This window comes from Sinocyclocheilus rhinocerous, unplaced genomic scaffold (assembly GCF_001515625.1).
Source record: "Sinocyclocheilus rhinocerous isolate Xijiao unplaced genomic scaffold, SAMN03320098_v1.1 scaffold1193, whole genome shotgun sequence".
NCBI lineage: Eukaryota > Metazoa > Chordata > Actinopteri > Cypriniformes > Cyprinidae > Sinocyclocheilus > Sinocyclocheilus rhinocerous.
Window position 1 is genome coordinate 676,505 of NW_015642181.1, and position 19,889 is coordinate 696,393.

The following is a 19,889-nucleotide window of genomic DNA, read 5'->3' on the forward strand; positions in this document are numbered from 1 at the left end:
ATATTTAAAAATAAAAAAGGAGTATAAAATAAAAATACAATTATTTTATAGAAAACGTAAAAATAAAATGCTAATATTTACTTTTTTTAAAAAATATATGAATTTTTATCGTTTTCAGACTTAAAATCAGCAAGCTTTTATTTTGGCGTGTTGCTGGCAAATAAGTATATGCGCTGCCAGGTTTAGCACTGCTGAGTGAAGAGCGTAAGTGAAGAGCGTCAGTGAATGAAATGTCACAGTTTTGCATTGTGCTTTGAAAACTGCAGTGTATAACCTAGATTTATGCTCTCAGCTCGAATAGAAATCTTGCAAATGAGCAGTCTGAACTTATTTACACAGCACAATTTTTATTTTGGTTGCACATGCACACCACCCCTGAATATATATATATATATATGAATATATAAAACCAGCATTTTAACAGTTGTATGTTAATATAGTGTTGACAGGTATCAAACCATAATTCATGGGCGCCTGGTGTCAATAGAGGACAACGCTTGCTTGTTAGAATTAATTGAAGCAGGCAACCCATTCATTTCCACAGCATTTAAAAAGTTATGCCTCCACAATATGCTGCAGCTTTCCCTCCAAACACATGCCCTTATTTGTTCTCTCATAAATCAGATTTGGACAGGTGGCGTTGGGCTTTTTTCTTCTGTTTCACTTTAAAGCTCTCTTACCATCTGGGATCACCATAGTGTTCTTTGGTGGTGTTTCTAAAGAAAAATAAATAAATGAAGGCAGGATTGCAGTAAACGATAGCAGCAAAGAATGAACTCACTGTAAATCTATGACCTTCTTTCTCAAACTTTGTTTGCTGGAGACCGCTGTGCCTTGTGGTTCTTATTTCTTACATTTGTCAGATGATGCTTTTAGTAGCCTCCTTTGTCTGGATCCCCTTTTGGGCTGGATTGATGTTCAGGGCATATAAGAGCTGTTGGCTCATGGGAACTCAGATTTGAGTCTTTGGTCATGTCTCAATCCCAATCCTCCCTCTCTTAGCCTCATACTTCATTCCTTATACTCTTATTGTCCTAAAAATATAAGCAAAAGGAGAATGATGGCATTGTTTATTTGCACATGCTATTAGGATTTTTAGCACTCGATTTACTCAAGTAATGATGCCAACATGGCCAGAAAATAATTTGCATTTTCCGCAGATAATTTTGCCCTATTCACCAAAGATATGCTGCAGTGATGAATAAAATATATATACAGATATCCCTGTTAAACATACTTATATTTACCACCAACTGTCAGTTATTTGTGTCAGCCATATATCTGGATATATTTAATGTTATAATAACTGTATAGTAAATGTTATGTGTATAATATGTTGTAATATAATCATGGCCTAATGGTTAGAGAGTTGGACTTGCAACCTAAAGGTTGCGGGTTCAAGTCTCGGTACCGGCGGGGAGTGAATAAACAGCGCTCAATACCATGACTTAGTTGCCCTTGAGCAAGGCACCAAACCCCCAACTGCTCCCCAGGCCCCGCCGCAAAAATGGCTGCACAGTGTGTGTTCACTGCTCACTATATTTTGACCAATGAATCACTCCATTGCGCATATATATACATACATATATATATATATATGTTATAATGTTCCTGTGGCTCAGTGGTTGCGCATTGCTTTAGTAGCGCAAAAGGTCATGGGTTCGATTCCCAGGGAACACACATACGGGTAAAAAATTTATCCTTTTTGGATAAAAGCATCTGCTAAATGCATAAATTATATATATATATAAAATATACAAAACACGAAAATGCTAACCATTTTTTGTTTAGCACAGTGTCAAAGTAAGACAATTTATGAGAATAACAACATGTTTTTACACCAAACTTATGTTATAGTGTCTATCGAGTGTTTGAAATAACTTCTTTCTGTGAGGCAGAAGTTATTTTATAGTATTCTAATCAGTGATAAAGGCTATGTGGATTAGCATTGTCTTATAGATATACATTATCATTATGAAAATACCTAAGATGGCTTGAAAATAAACCATATACTGTTACCATATACTATATTGTGTGTTGATTCTATGTTTCATCAGGCAAAACTTTTCTTTCTGCATTTTATATAGCTGGATGCATTTGTCCATTTAAAGAATTTCCTGGAAGGTCATAGGTTGTATTACTCCTGTGAGTCTTGCTTGTGGGCTTTCTGCATGTGGGTGCCCTCCGGTGTCGAGTATGAATGAAACATAAATTACATGTGAGAGTTCAGCACTCCATAATGAAGCTGCACCAGGTTATTATGTGTCATATTATCACGAGTACTATTCATTTTTAAATGTCACCAATACTGGTATATTGCAACACCCTTAACAGATCAAGAAACATTTCTTATTATTATCAATGTTGAGAATAATCATGCTGCTTATTTTTTTGGGGAAAATATTATACATTTATTCCTGATACATGATCTCCAGTGATCTGTGGCAGTGCTGTCTAATGTCTGCTGCAGTGCTGTCTAATGTCTGCTGCAGCCACATCAGTAGAGACAGATGTGATAAACAGATACAGAGAGGCGCTTACAGAGCCTCTGGATGCTCGGCTGCAGTATTGTATCCTGCTGCTGGTGCCTGATGTGTCATAAAGCATTGTGCTCGAGACAGATCATGACCGGAGATGCAGGGGCTGGTAATTGATCATCTTCCTGGTTTGCCACTGTCCGGTGACACTGAAACAAACCTACACTCATGCACACACACACACACACACACACACACACACACACAGAGCTGCGGTCTAATTGGACGGGTTCCTCTAACTCAAACAGAATAATCTTGCCAGATTCACCTGCACAGCTGCATTTTCAGCTCTAATTGGACTCCTCCTTTGTCCTTTTTTGTTTGCCCCCTCTCTTTCACTGCAGAAATATATCCCTTTTGTCCTGTTCAGACAACTTTGAGTTTTCCTTCCCATTTTTTTCCCTACTCAATGGTCAGCCGGACTGTATGCCTCCTAATGTCTCCATTTCTCTCTGTCAGTGTTGCTGTAATCCTCCCAGAATAACTTGGAAAGGCAAGAACGTCCTTGGAAAGTCAATGGCCCCAGTCCAGGTGTAGGTGCTCAGTTTAAAACAATGAGGAGAGAAGGAGAGAGAACAATCTGGAACAATGAATAAGAGTGTAATAGCCCACTCTGCTGTTTTTAAATGAGAATTCAGCTGTTGTGCTTCAAAACGTAGACAGCATATGTTATCTCTGTTACGTTGTGTTTGTGTCAGGGTTGAGAGCTCATTAAAACAATCATAGAAGCATGTTTGATCTGCACAGGTGAAGCTCTCCTTCTACTCTTTCTAACTCTGTGAGAAACCCTACTTCAAAAAACAGCATAAACCAGCACAAGGTGGTTCACTTGTCTTCCAGTCTGGTTACTTGGGCACTTTTCAGCATGGGAGACCAGCTTAGGATAACTAAGACCAGCAAACCAGTATACATTTGGGGCTTGTCCCTTGTGCTCACTAAGGTTGCATTTATTTGATCAAAAATACAGTAGAAACACAGTATTATATTATGGGGGAGTGTAAGAAGAGATAAATAAGATAATATATTATTTTACACAATTTATTTACAAAATAGATATATTAGAATGTATGGTACTATGTGTGCAAAGTATATAAGTATAATAAGTGCTTATTCTGACTGTAAACATTACTATGATGTAAACATTGCAGAGGAATATGTGCAGTCATAGTGTGTGAACAATAGTGCAAATTTTCAGCAGTCATTACTCCAGTCTTCAGTGTCGCAAGATCCTTCAGAAATCATTCTAATATGCTGATTTACTGCTCAAGAAACACTCCTTATTATTCTTTTTATTGAAAACAGCTGTGCTGCTTAATATTTTTTTTACAGGATTCTTTGACGAATATAAAGATTCAAAAGAACTGTCGATTTTAATCAGTTTAATGTGTCTTTGCTAAATAAGAGTATTTCTTAGAAGATAATAATAATAATAATAATAATAAATTTTATTGACCCCAAAGTCAATAGTCAACTTTAGTTTATGTACAATTAATAACATCCATCCAACCATCCGTCCATCCATCCATCAATTCTCCAAACTGCTCTGTAGGGTCGTGGGGATGCTGGAGCCTATCACACAAATAATAGCAATTATGCAGTTTTTATTTGTAGCATATTTATGTATACCTGAATGCACAAATAATTGCACAAATTAAATTTGTCAGTTGTTTTTACATGTTTTTCTTTTTTTTATTAATTTCAATCGTGATTCAATTCTCAACATATAATTTTAACTAAGATAACTGCTTACCAAAAGCACACTAGAAATAATTTTGTATTACATTAATGTTTGTCAGCAGTCCAGAAGCATTGGGGTACATATTTTCTGTTTTCAAAGTCTACATTTTGCCACAATGACTGCAGGCATGCGAATCACATTAAAACTTGCCTTTCAGTCATATTAATTTCCTTACAGTTACCGTTTATGAAATGACTTGTAGGACTGATAAACCACTTTGCCTTATAAATTGCATATTTGTTAAGGATATCCACGAAAGCTGACAACTGATATTTTGCGTCTTATAGACATAGTCCTCAGCAGACAGTCCTCTGTTAAGACTGGAACACACAACTTTTAAAATATTCACAGATTTTAAAACACTAGGCATCATACACTAAACGACTAAGTGTACACTTTATTAAATTAGGGTCTAATTGTTTATACAATCTTACATTACAAGTTTACATTTACTTCATTGACAATCATACAGTACATAAACATTAAATAAGATGGTCATGATTTGTGTACAGCAAAGGCCAAAAACAACAAAGGGAGCCTTAATGAAGCATTCAATGTACATTTGAAGATGTTCAAGTTTGTTGTTTCATAAAGTTTGAAGTCTCACAGCATTTAGTGCTGCAACCAGAGATATTTTGAATAAAAGGACCAGCTTTCCCTCAATGTCCCTTTCCTTGCCCCTCCCCCCTCCCACCTCCCTGATTCATTGCTCTTCGACCCAGCACATCAGAGAACATTGTACATTTATGTTCAAGTTTGTTGTTTCATAAAGTTTGTAGTCTCACAGCATTTAGTGCTGCAACCAGAGATATTTTGAATAAAAGGACCAGCTTTCCCTCAATGTCCCTTTCCTTGCCCCTCCCCCCTCCCTGATTCATTGCTCTTCGACCCAGCACATCAGAGAACATTGTTGGCTCTGTGAAGCAAAACATTACTGCCCATCGCTGTCCTATCTGTTTGCACTTCAAGACTCGGGTCAGGACACAACAAGCTTTACATCTCTCAGCTTGAGACAGATCTTAACAGAACGATTGCTTCAAGTTTTTAACTTCTGAGCTGATCGCTTTAACATGGACTAATGGAAGATCTCTCAAACTGTCATCTGTGTGAAATTATCCTTTGTTCTTTGGCTTACTCCATCTGTTCTTCTCCTCTCCTGTTCTTTTGTGTTTCTCTCAAATTTCTCCTCCATTACAAAGCCCGGCTTTCGATTTGTTTTCCACATTATGGTTCAGTTTTCCAGGAGCGGGGTTGACTGCTGCGCTAGCTGTTTGTGTTGTGTCCATTTTTTCCACTCTGAAGGCTTTACCGTTAACGTATGACAGCCAAACATTATTGCTTTTGCAGAGTTCACTGACATCTGTATATCTTGAATAATGTCTGTGAAAATGAAATGATGAGATATATCTATGCAGTGGAGAGAATATAGGCCGTCCGAGAGGAGATTATATGTGTCTGCTATATGGCATGACAGGCTTATTTCTGAGATATTAAATTGCAAAGCCGCTCTCATTGTAGCTGAGATGAAAGTCGTAGCTTTGATTTCCTGTTGTGTGAACAAAAGCCATATGTATTTTTGCAAAAGTGTTCACCTGCCAGAGCTATTTTGAAATCAGTGCAAAGTTGTTACATACAGTGAGTACATGTAGTGGAGCAAAAGTAGGAAATTGATTTAAGACTTATGAAATTGACACCAAGGCAGGATTCATTTATTAACAATATATGGAGAATTGCTTATAGCATTGATTTCACATGAATCACTAAAGGAATTATGTGAATCCGTTTAAGGCTGCTTACTGTTTGCATAGAGCAATTTTTCCCTCTGCATGTAAATGCACCCAGACAATGGAGGAAAGACAGTGGAGTGGTAAAATTTTCCAAACAGGAACTAGAGGCTCTTACACACAAGTGGTCTCATTCATTAAACATGAGCAGAACCATTGCTGTGCAAATCCTATGTAAATTGCCACATTGACTTGAATACTATTATTATATGCAAATCGTGTTGAGAATTTACTCAAATTAGCAATGCATTGTGAGATTGCATTAACCATAGGATAGGATACATTTAGCTGCTAACTGTTTTGAACATTCTTTGTGTCACATAGAATTCAGTGCTACAATTTACCTCAGAATCGTTTTATGAATAATTTACACTACTTGTGTTTTAACAATGGGGCTCAAGTTTCTAAAAAAATATAAAACATCTAAAAATTTGTACACTTCTCTTTAAAAGTTTAGGGTCGATAATATTTTTAAAAAATGTTTTTGAAAGTCTCTTATGATCACCAAGGCTGTATTTATTTGATAAAAAATGTATATGTATAGTTTAGATCATCGTTTAGATCATCAGAAGACTAATTCATAGATACTAAACATGGTGAGGTTTTCAGGGTTTTCAGGGAGCTGACTTGTGACGTGTCAAGGAGAAGGCTTTGGCTCCCTTCCCCCCCTTTCGTAGCTGTGTACAGGTGTGGAGGGCTTGCACTGCTGGTGATGTAATGTTCAGCAGGTTGTCTTTTGCTTGAGTCTATGCGCATTTTACAATATATTTTATTCCTGTGATGGCAAAGCCGAGTTATCAGCTGCCATTACTCCATTCTGCTGATGATCATTCAGAAATTTTAATATGCTGATTTGATGCTCAAGAGACATTTCTTATTATCAATGTTGAAAACAGTTGTGATGCTTAATGTTTTTGTGGAAACGGTGATACATTTTTCAGGATTCTTTGACAAATAGAAAGACATCAAGAGAACCTCATTTATTTGAATTTATAATAGAAATATTTTGTAACATCATAATTGTCTTTGCTGTTATTTTTGTTCAGTTTAATGCATCCTTGCTAAATAAAAAAAAAAAAAAATCTTTCCAAAAGAAAAACATCTTATTCACCCCAAACTTCTGAATGTCTCGGTTATGTATTGTAACCCTCGCTCCCTGAAGGAGGGAACGGAGACGTCACGTAGGTGACTGACGAATTGGGAATCTCGCTAGAGAGACCAATCTACTTCGAGTGTAAACTAAACGAGTCAATGAGTTCCCCTTGGAACAGGAACGTTGTGGAAGCCCCATCGTTCCCGAAGGAGGTTTCGGAAGCGCTTACACATATGTAAACCATTTAGGTGCATATGGAAGATTTAGAGGTGATTACAACTCTTTTGGGAAATGGCAGAAAGTCTGCCAGGGAAACACGGGCTCTGAGGCTATACCGTGGACTTTACACATATGGGATCCACTTAGGTCTCTACATATGGAACCCAGCCCTCTACCGGTTCTCAAGGATCCATCGAGTGAGGGCCTGGCACCGGACATTCCGCCACGTCTTGCTGCCAAGGGGATGGAGGAGCTTGACAGGGTCTACAGTACGGACTCTCTGGAGCGGTTTTAGCAAGCCGACACTAAACCGAGGCCACTTCTGTGCTTATACCCCTTCTACCCGAAAACACAGGAGGATACCGGTTCAACACGAAGGGTATAGAACCTAGCGAACGTGTTGGGGGTCGCCCAGCCCGCAGCTCTACAAATGTCTGTCAGCGAGGTGTCATGATCCAGCGCCCAGGAGGATGCAACACTTCTAGTAGAGTGAGCTCGCAACCTGAGTCGGCAGGGTACCCCCTGTGCTTGATAAGCCAGGGTGATGGCATCCACTATCCAGTGGGCCATCCTCTGCTCGGAGAAGGCATTCCCCTTCTGCCGACCTCCGTTACAAACAAAGAGCTGTTCTGAGGTCCTGAAGCTTTGTGTACGGTCCACGTACAATCTTAAAGTGTGGACAGGTCAATAAACTTTAAGGGTGGAGGGAGACAGCCTTCGCTCTAACCCTTGCTGCAAGGAGAGAACGACTCTGATCGGACATCTTCGGGGGTCCTCTCGATGAGAGGAACACCCCTCGACGAACAGGTTCCACTTCAAGGCGTAAGTGAGTCTCGTAGACGGTGCTCACGCCGAAGTGATGATGGCCACTACCTCTTGGGGTAGGTCACCTAGAACCTCTGCATCCCGTCCAGGGACCAGAAGTGGAGTTTCCAGAGGTCTGGACGCGGGTGCCACAGGGTGCCCCATCTCTGAGTCAGTAGATCCTTCCTCAGAGGAATCTGCCAGGGAGGGGCTGTCACGAGGAGCATCAGTTCCGGGAACCAGGTCCGAGTAGGCCAGTGGGGCGCCACAAGCAGGACCTGCTCCTCTTCCTCCCTGACTTTACACAGTGTCTCGGTCAGGGAGTAGAACAGCTGGCAGTGAGAGGTTTCTGCAGAAGCAAACAGGTCTACCTGAGCGACTCCGAAACGTCTCCAAATCAGCTGGACCGTCTAGGGATGGAGTCTCCATTCTCCAGGAAGTGCAGCTCGTGACAGCTCGTCGACCACATGGTTGAGCAGACCTGGAATGTAAATGGCATGAAGCGACCTTAGATGCTTCTGACTCCAGAGGAGGAGGTGGCGGGCGAGTTGCAACATGCGACTGGAGCGTAGACCACCTTGTCAGTTGATGTACGCAACGGTCGCAGTGTTGTCCGTTCGGACCAGCACGTGCTTCCCTCACAAGCGCCCTCTGAGACGATTCAAGGCAAGGCGTACTGCTAACAACTCTAGGCAATTGAAATGCCAGTGCAGATGGGGGCCCGTCCAAACCCCCAACACTGCGTGCCCGTTGTACGTGGCCCCCCATCCGGTGGTGGAGGCATCCGTGTGAACCACAGCATGCCTGGAGACCTGCTCTAGGGGCACTCCTGCCCGGAGAAACGCAAGGTCTGACCACGGGGTGAAGGTTTGGCGGCAGGCCGGTGTGACTTGGACCCCGTGAGTGCCGCAGTGTTGAAGCGGTCTCATATGGTCTCATACAGCACTAAACCAGTAGATATGATTTTGCACCAAAAATACTGTTCATTAAAGTGGCACACCTCTTGCGTTAGCTGCTCTAGTAATTAAAGTGAATGGCTTTGACCCCTGTGATACATTGCAGTATTTATTTACAAGCCTGATTGTTTAAGTTCACAGTGCTTACTTAGAGTTTATTGTGTTTGCTATGTTAATGAAGCTTGTTCAGTCAATCACCCTCGGCCAGAAATTACACCAAGGTTTTGTATCAGCAAACCAAGTCAAGGAATTTTCACTCATATCACCTCGGAATGACATGTTTACACTTCCATCCATCCATCCACTTCACCCTGAGAACTGGATTGTGTAAAGGACAGTGTAATCTGACAGGCACCCTGGGACCCGTGTTGTCGCTGTGTATGAGCGTCAGGATTTGTAAACGAGGAAAACATATTCCCAGCTCTTCATGACCCTTCTCTCCACAGTAGCTGTTGACAGGGTGTCAGACACTACCGCCAGGGTATTAGATGCTAACGCTTGCGTCAGCACTGCTTCTACTGATGGGATCAGGAAGGTTAGAAAGTGTAAATCTGGGCGTAGAGTTAAAGCACATAGACTGTATTTGTCTTCTTCACCTCTGACCTGACAGCTGGGTAAATAAAGACAGACAAGACATTAATGACACTACAGATACTGTGCTTACAGTGCATACAGCAGCTTAGACATGTCACTCCGCTGTCCTTCCAGGAAATATCCCTCCTGAACTCTCTGCCACATTTCTCAGTGTTTTCTGATTGTCTGGGCCAAACAGTGGAAGTAGGTAGTAAGTGGACATGTTGGCCCTGCTCCAAACCCAGTGAGCTACTTTACAGTCTACAGTCTTCATAAGCAGCTAACCTGCTTCTAAGGTAGTAAAAAACACAGAGTCAGTACAAGGTACAATGATAGTCTCATATGCTAATACCATGGTACCCCTGTTTACTTTTTTTTTTTTTTTGCAGCTATATAAATGAGGCAACTTGCTTTAAAATAAAGTATAACCAAAAACAATGATTGTGTCATCAATTTGGAGGGCTTGTTGCGTTAAGTCTGCATAGGAACCCCAAAATAATTCTATTGAATGAAATACGTTTTATTGCATACGTTTTCATTGATACTGTATACTGTATGTCGCCTGGAATTTTCTGAACTGTTTGTTAATGTATTTGAAATTATTACATATAATACATAACCAAAGCTATGGATTGTGAAATAAACTTTTCTCAGTGTTTTTTTTTTTTTTAGATACAGTATAGCATAAGTTTCAAGTAGTTTCAAGTTTCATTTTAAATGCATACTTTGAATGCAACATAGGTTGCTTTGGATAAATACGTCTGCCAAATGCATAAATGTGAACTTTTTACAAGCTAGCTGTTCAACATATGAACTTAACCACTAACATTTATGCATAACCTGCTAGTATATATTCTAAGCAAACATTTGGTTATTCATTGTTATGTATTGTGGGTTGCCTTGACCATGAAGGATATATTTTGCTGCAGCTTTCATCTTCATTTCCTCAACAGTTTTTGTCTTCATCTTCCACAAAAAATAAATAAAAATAAATAAATAATAATAATAATTGTTATTATTTGATGGTGATGGTAGCACCATGGATACAAACACCATATGCATTGCACAATGATATTTACATGTTACTTTAAATTAATTAAATTGCTTCAAAGAATACCATGGTATATGTCCAAGAACCCTGCCAATACTATGGCCGATGTCCAAAAATTACAGTAGTATCATCATATTATGGCAATCATGGTGCTTTGAATTTTCCTAATGTCCCATGGTACCTAAAATGTTCCATAGGTATCCAGCTTCCTAGGGTTTAAACCTGAGTTGTTGTCTTGCCACCTTTTCTGCTCTCTGTGTTCTCTATGGTTTACAATGGCAACCCAATACAGAATACTACCAATACCAGAATAGTTAATCATATACAACTAAAAAAGAAAGACTTTAAAAATGAACACTGACATTTAGCTTTCAAGGATTTTCTGTTATCCCTATCAGAACAGGTCTATTACACATTTTTGGATCACAACCCACCATTTGTGTAGCACTGATCTATATCACTCCCTCTGCAGGTGTTTGGTCTCCATGATGCAGGTCTCTGTTGCAATATGTTTGTGTTGTATTTGATCCATTAGCGGGTGTTTCAGTGTTGTGGCACTCTCAGCGGGCCCCCGAGGCTCACTGCCTCATCTGGGGTCTTCACACCTCAGATGACTCAGGATTCACAGGCAACTCTGTAGATCAATAACTGTGGTCTAATTAATTCACTGTGTCTCCTCAAGTAATGTTGGTCATTGTAGATGCCACTCTATTTGGTCCATCCAGTTTACATAGGTGAATAATAATCAAGTGCTTTTTATTCCCTGAAATAAAACAGCTCCCACGTCTAGGCCTGAATCACACCCGTGGGTGTCACTCATGATGCTGGAGAGGATGTTTAGAGCGTTTATGATGAACAGATAAAGGCTGAAGTGCTGAAGCGGGGGAGGTTAATGCTAATTCAACAGGCTACATGGGTCTTTGTGATTAGCCGTTAGTAAGGGTCTCCTGAGTGGGCTTTGTTCTGAACGTGTGTGATGTGCCTGCCGTCACTTAACCTCACGCCTCAAGAACCCAGCAGGCCGGGACCAGAGCGGGGACGGGAAGCTCTCATTGTCAGCTCTAGGAGGCAGTGGAGTGGAACTAGCGTTGGGTTTATTACCATGAGAACTGATGCATTCTGACTGGAGCAAACGAGAGTTTTGGTGAGTTTAACCTGAGGGTCACAGTGTGGTTTCATTTTTTTAAAAATGGAATGAGTGGATGCCATGCATACTGAGAACAATAAGATTTGAGCTGTGAACCAGGACTTGATTCTACCCCTCTGCCCCCTGCAGGCCTCTTTTCACATTAGAACAGCATATTGATGATATGCCTTTATCACCAGCAGGGTGGACTATTGTAATGGTCTCCTCACCGGCCTTCCCAAGAAGACCATTAGACAGCTGCAGCTCATCCTGAACGCTGCTGCCAGAATTCTGACTAGAACCAGAAAATCTGAGCATATTACACCAGTCCTCAGGTCCTTACACTGGCTTCCAGTTAAATGTGCTATACAAATAAACTTGCCTTGCCTTGCCTTGCCTATTTGAAGGTATAAATACATTTTGAGTGTCACATCTGTCTTTTGGAGCATGCGCACAACACTGAGGCCAATTATAGTTTGATTAATGTGAAAACATGCTGAACAAATCAAAGCTCAATCTCATTATTCATGTCCATTAGTCCAACCACTCAAAAATCGTTTAGATGACTTTTTAAAAAGAAAAGTGATTATTTTACTCCAAATGAAATTTAACTTTTAAAGTACATGTAAGCATACATACTTGGCGAAGGTACTTTGAAACCCAAGCTACAATCTACTTGTAATGTAAGTACTTTATCTAAAGTTACCCTTTCAAATCTGACATGAAATGGAAAACCATTCTATCCAATTTCTAAATATTCCTTCCTCCTCCTTCCCTCCCTCAAAATGTCACATTTTGTTCTTCTGGTGGGATGACTGGGTGCTTCTCAATATCCCTCCTCATTTCCTCGTTCCTCTGTCCTCCATCCTATGACCTGGAAACCGATCGAGCTCAGCCATCTTGAAGGACATCTCAATTTTCTAACTGCACCGCAAGGAGGCGAGGATCGAGGAGTGAGGAGGCTTCCAGAGGAGTCATGAGCGAGTATACACAGGTGTATCCTTTGCGGAAGTGTTTTTCATTGAAAAACCTGACGCACGTATAAATTCTCCTCCCCCTTCACATCTGTTGTAATAATTTTAATTTATATTTTAACTTTGCAGTTTAAATAAGCCATACATGTCATATATTTCAAACAGCTAGGTTATCTTGCTTTATTCATATTTATTATGAATGTCTTAAATAACAAACTTTAACAACATAAGGGCAGATCCCTTTAGCGCAGCTGATGACGCTTTGAAGTGACGCTAAAGGGAGCGAGGATATATAATTTCACTTGATTCAATTCCTCCATCATCGCGTCTTTTCCTTGCGTCCTTCCCTCGCATCCTGAAGGGGTGGAGCTAAGATGCGAGGAAAGGAAACGAGGATGCACAAATAAGAATTGAGAGGCACCCACTGACTTCTCTCTGGTGACTTAAGCCAGACTTCTCCAATCATTTTTTTTCTGCTTAAGCCCTGCCCCTTCTTAAATCCAACCTCAATCTCATGATCATTACTTATTTTGTTTTGTTTATTTTTATTTTATTTATTTTGATAATTTGATTCACTCGGATGTACATCACAATACAGGAAAAATATCTGGTGCTACTTCTGTTACATTGTGGCTTTAAAAACAGTTACAATACACTACAAGCTGTCTTTGCCTTATTTGGCACCAGGGGCGTTGCTAGACATAAAGCTCTACTGGGGCACAGACCCCCCCCCCCATCATCACTCATATCCCTTTTCTTTCTTGAAAGCCTGTTGTGTGCAATAAATGTACAACACAATGAACTCTACAAACTTGTGTAACCCACTATTCCTACACTGCAACAAGCACTAGGGAAAGTAATTGTATACATTAACACTTTATGAACATATTTATTTAAGTGTCTTCATAATACTTCACATGAACATTCTCAACATGTTTTAAGGCAACCAATGTATATGGAACTTGAATTTTTTTTTTCATAAATAAGACATAGCAAATTAAGTATTAGGCTAGGCAAGGATATTGATATAGCACATTTCATAAATAATGGCAATTCAAAATGTTTTATTACAGGAAAAAATAAAATCAAAATAATTACAATAAAAATTATTAAAATGTTTTAAAACTGTTTAGAATAAAAAAGAGGATACATACAGTATATAGCACAGTGCTCATTCAGCAAATGCACAGCTAAACAGATATGTTTTGAGTCTGGATTTGAATGTGGCTACTGTCGGAGCACATCTGGGGTGTATTCCAGAAAGCAAGGTTAACTTACCGTCACATATACCCCGAACTCTCAGTCGAATAACTCAAACCTGGCTTATTTGAGGTATGCTGGTTCTATAAACGCGTCTGGGAATAAGTTCAGTCAACTCAGAGTATGTCCATGGTTAACACACAAGACATTCTCAACAGAACGATGAATCGTCGAGTCACCATGGAAACCATGCTGCTTTTTTCTTCTTCTTTTGTTCAATGGTCATTTACATATTTACTTTATATCACCACCTAATTGATGGCTGTGCAATCATTTTTCATTTTCATTCAATCTTTTAATCACTGAGAATAAAAATTATAATGCTAATTATATAATAAGAAATATCACATATGCATTTTTATTATAGAAATACATTATAGAAAAAGCAGATTCAAGATGTGTGAGATAACAATAACATATAATAAATATATTAGAATAAAATAAACATTTTATTGTTATAATAGTGTTTTATAATTAATATATATCGCTACGAAATATGACAATAAATATAATAAAATATTAGAATAATATAATATTACCTTTATATAATTAACATATCATACAACTATTATATACATGTATGTATGTATATATATATATATATATATATATATACTCTATTGTAATCATATATAATATTATAAGGTCACGCATGTGCTGATAGCGCTGAAGTAAACTAACCCTGAAACATAACCTACTCCGGAGCAGGTTATGTTCAGAGAATACGTTGCTATGGCAATTTACATACCCTGAAAGTTATCTCAGTTTTTGGAACGGAAAGCTGAGTTTATCCACTTACTTACCCTTAAACATACCCGGGTATGTCACATAACCTGCATTCTGGAATACACCCTAGGGCACTGACACAGCTGGTAAAGAAGCCTCCGCCGGAGCAGGCTATGTTCAAGGAATAAGTTGCTATGGCTACTTAGAGTTACCTCCGTTTTTGGAACCGAAAGCTGAGTTTATCCTCTTACTTACCCTTAAACATACCCAGGTATGTCACATATCTTGCTTTCTGGAATACCCCCCTAATCTCTTCTGGAAGCTGGTTCCAACTATGTGTGGAATAAATGCTAAAAGCAGACTCCCCTTGTTTTGAGTGAACCCTTGGTATTTCTAACTGACGTGTTCCTAATGATCTGGTTTATATTCAGTGAGCACATCTGCAATCTAAGCCATTGAGTGATTTATAAACAAATAATACTACTTTAAAATCAATCCTAAATGTAACTTAAAGCCAATGTAAAGACCTGAGGACTGGTGTGATATACTCAGATTTTCTAATTCTAGTCAGAAGAAATCTTTTGCATATAAATAAATATTAATTTTATAAGACACAAAATGTGTTTATTTTCGCTGCAATAGGCTAGTGCAATTCCATAGATTTGACAAAGGTTTTCCTGGGATTTAATGCTTTTCATCTGATGTCCGAGACCTGACTCTGATAGTTTAGAATGAAGTTTGTTGATCAAGTCTTACCTCCCTCAGACTCATCATTTCTCCTTTCTGCTTCTGTGACTGCTTCGTACAAAAAAAATAAATAAATAAATAAAAATGCTGATGTCCATCTACAGGAGTCGATCACTGGTTTCTTCATTTTTTTCATAGCCCACCTCAACTGCATGCCGACACTTCTGCGTGAAAGGCTGTGCTTTGCCGTTAAACACACAGACGCGTGCAGGCATGGATTTCTGCGAATGCGTCAGTTTGTTTTTGGTTAAACTGCGTTGCTTTTACAAGCATTGATTTGGTTGTTGCATATATATTAATTTCTTTATTCCAGGATTATCAATCTAAATTAATACACTGACAAATAAAGTAAATTATAACTCAAACTTGAGATTTTAAATGGGGTAGATAAATGGGGTCTAGCGGCGCCCATGTTTGGCACAAATACAACGAGTGGTGACCACATTAAACTGCATTTGAACAAGTAAATTAAGCTAAATGGAACTAGTAAAGCTTGCTAGAGTAACATTAAAAAGCACAATGATAAACAGCAGTATTTAGTATGTCAGATGTGTAAAGATGTCAAATGCCATGCAGGGATTCAATCAGTTCATTGGTTGAACTTCTTTATTTACAATAACTTTCTGAATGAACTGGCTCCCTTGAATGATTAGTGCCTCAGTTTAATTTACTGTAAAACTGCATGTGCAGTACAGCGTGCCAATCAGAGTATGTGAGCGGAGTGGAACGGCAACAATTTCCCCTCCGTGCTCCGAGCATTCAGTAATCACTCCGCTCCGTGTTCACCATTTCCCGCTCCCGCTCCACTCCCCGCTCGTTGATATCAGAAACACCGCACCGCCTTCACTCCATGACGAAATTTACGGCTAAAGTATTCCAGTATGTTTTGAAATATCACAGAAGTTCTGTTCATAACATATCAAAATAAAATACTAGGAGAGTAGTTTCGAAGTGGCTTATTTCAATTTTTTTCCTACCACATGCCAATATTACATGGTTGTCAGCATTAAAAGGTATCATTGTTGCTTTTTGCAGAGCAAATTTTGTTTGTGAAGGATGAACATAACAGTACGTTTTCGTCAGTTATTTTATCTACAGATCGCTGCATTTCTTACAGATTTCTGCTCATTCGAAATCGGATACAGATGAAGTAGCACTGTAAGATTACATTTGTTTGAATGCATTATTGAGAGAGCAATAGTGAATAAGTGCTGTACCTGTTTAAATCATGCTTTCACCCGAAAATATTCAGTATCTAGAAGGAACAAACAAATTCCTTAAGAACCTTAACTTCCAGCTCATGTCCATTGCTGTCATCATAACCTTCACATTCTTTCTGATTTGAGTGATCCATCTGTATCAAACTAGCTAAATATATTTAACATGTGCATTTTTGCTAAAAATGCAGTTATATTACGGGCCGTTGGCATGAATTGTGGCTCGTGATGGAGCGGTTGTGTAGCACTCTTGGAGCGAGTGAAAACCACGACGCTCCGACTTTAAAAAAAATTCGCTCCTTGCTCCATTCAAAATCACACCGCTCCACTCCGCGCTTGGCTCTCACTCTGGTGCCAATAAATGGTTATGTTTTGTTATGCTACACTTTTACTTTTTGGGAAAACCATGAAACACCTGAGCTGGGTAACTAGGTAAAGGCTGGCCAAAAGGTTTGTTCTTGTCTGTTTGGATTTACTACCAAAACTATCAGTTCATCGTTATGTCACTCCAAGCAAATTTCCATAGTACATTTATAATTGTGACTGGTGCTGTAGAATGTCAAAAGTGGCGCCACAAAGCGGCAAACAAAGTGGTTCATATGACTGATGATCTATATTCCAATTTTTCTGAAGCCATGATAGGTCTCAAATCTCCTTTAATTGAGATATGTCCTTTCAAGATGGCATCAAATACTGTCATCAAATCATCTTATTTGGCGTGATCAGGAGTGCATATGAGATTTGAGAGCTATGGTGGAAGGTGAAGATTTAAACAAATAAAAATGTTATGCCTGTTTGTCAAAGGCACTATGCTTGAGGAAAGTTATTTATCAATTGGGGTTCATTTGCAAGTTGGACTAGATTCTTTTCATACTATTTGTGAAATTGACTCGAGTCCACGTTTTTCACCCAGACCACCGTTTTCAAACTGACATGCAGTTTCTTGGTGCTCTGCCATCAGACAAACGAGTCTTCTGTTAATGCTTTGGTGTGAAAACATCATTAAATGTTGTATGATTGTACGTGTGTATGTGCGTACACCACAGTATGTGAGTGGAGCGGTGTGATTTTGAATGGAGCAAGGAGCGAATTTTTTAACAGTCGGAGCGTCGTGGTTTTCACTCGCTCCAAGAGCGCTCCACAACCGCTCCATCACGAGTACAAATTCATGCCAACGGCCCATAATATAACTGCATATTTAGCAAAAATTCACGTTAAATATATTTAGCTAGCTTGATACAGATGGATCACTCAAATCAGAAAGAATGTGAAGGTTATGATGACAGCAATGGACATGAGCGGGAAGTTATAGTTCTCAAGGAATTTGTTTGTTCCTTCTAGATACTGAATATTTTCGGGTGAAAGCATGATTTAAACAGGTACAGCACTTATTCACAATCGCTCGCTCAATAATGCGTTCCAACAAATGTAATCTTACAGTGCTACTTCATCTGTATCCGATTTCGAATGAGCAGAAATCTGTAAGAAATGCAGCAATCTGTAGATAAAATAACTGACGAAATTATTATTTAGTTATGTTCATCCTTCACAAACAAAATTTGCTCTGCAAAAAGCTGCAATGATACCTTTTAATGCTGACAACCATGTAATATTGGCATGTGGTAGGAACAAAATTGAAATAAACCACTTTGAAAATACTCTCCTAGTATTTTATTTATTTTCTGTATTTTCTTTCAATATATGTTATGAACAGAACTTCTGTGATATTTCAAAACATACTGAAATACTTTAGCCGTAAATTGCATCATGGAGTGAAGGCAGAGCGGTGTTTCTGATATCAGTGAGCGAGGATTGGAGCGGGAGCGGGAAATGGTGAACCCGGAGCGGAGCTGGAGCGGAGTGATTACTGAATGCTCGGAGCGCGGAGGGGAAATTGTTGCCGCTCCACTCCGCTTACATACTCTGGCATACACTCCGCACTATAACCTCTTTAGCTTCTATCTCTTATGCTCTTACATTTGCTCTTTAAATGAGATATTGAGTGCCACTGGAGGCCTGTTCTAATCTCAGCACCTAGGCTCAAATTTCAGCAGTGATCGTAATCTCTAATCACATTAGCAAACACGCTAAACTCATTAAAGTGATAACCCACTTTAAGGTGATGACCCCGGCGGAAAACTATTGTGTTTTTAGGAAGGAGGGCTCTTACAACCGGAGATCTTGTATCCGTTGTCTTGTTCCATCCCTGCTAAATGTCTGCCAGACAAGACGGCTGCTCCGTCTACTCTTCCATTAGTGTGTAATGGGATCCCCTGCTCAGATGGGTTGGATTCTTATTCTTTATGGGTGTTTGATAATTGGAAGGGCTTCTGGGAGCCGTATAAAATGTTCTCACTGTACGCAGTCCATATATTCTGTGCAAGTCCTCTCGCCTTCAAGATGATTTTTGACTATGCGTCTTCTACAAGGCTAGTGTCGCTCTCCCACAAACGGTCCAGGGTAGAGACGGCCAAAAAGTTCTGGAAGGTAACTGTTGCTTTATTCCTGTCTACAGTTTAATTGCGTTCAGTCGAAGAGATTCGATTTAGGGAGTAAACGCGTTACATGCTGATGTCTGTTCATGGGTTGTTTAACAGCTTGTTGGTTAAATGTGGTTAATCAAGCTAATTGTTTACAGCAGTGAACGCAGGAGGTTAATCACAGCAGATGTTATGTCGTAGTGATGCAAATGTAAAGCCTGTAGCTATTACCAACCACAACCACTGCTTCGTTCATCTGTAAATGCTTGTTTATATTTATGGCGATGATTGTTCCCTTGTGCAATGATTGTGCTGCTAAAGATTTGTTTCAGCTCAAATAAGCTTAAATAGAAGCCTTTTGGTGAAGAGGTAAAACTGATTTTAGAATTCACTGGCTGCCCAGGAACAGGTTGGAAATGCTAATGCTACAACTGTTTTGAATGCAACGCCAGTGCTGTTGTTTTCCTCAATACGATCCATTAAAGGTGAGTTAAGTCAGCAAGTATAACAAGAAGTGTATTAAATGTTTATTGGAAATGCTGAAGGCTATAAATTAAATCTAATCAGCGTGAAATCTAACAGTGCTGCTTGTATTATGCACCAG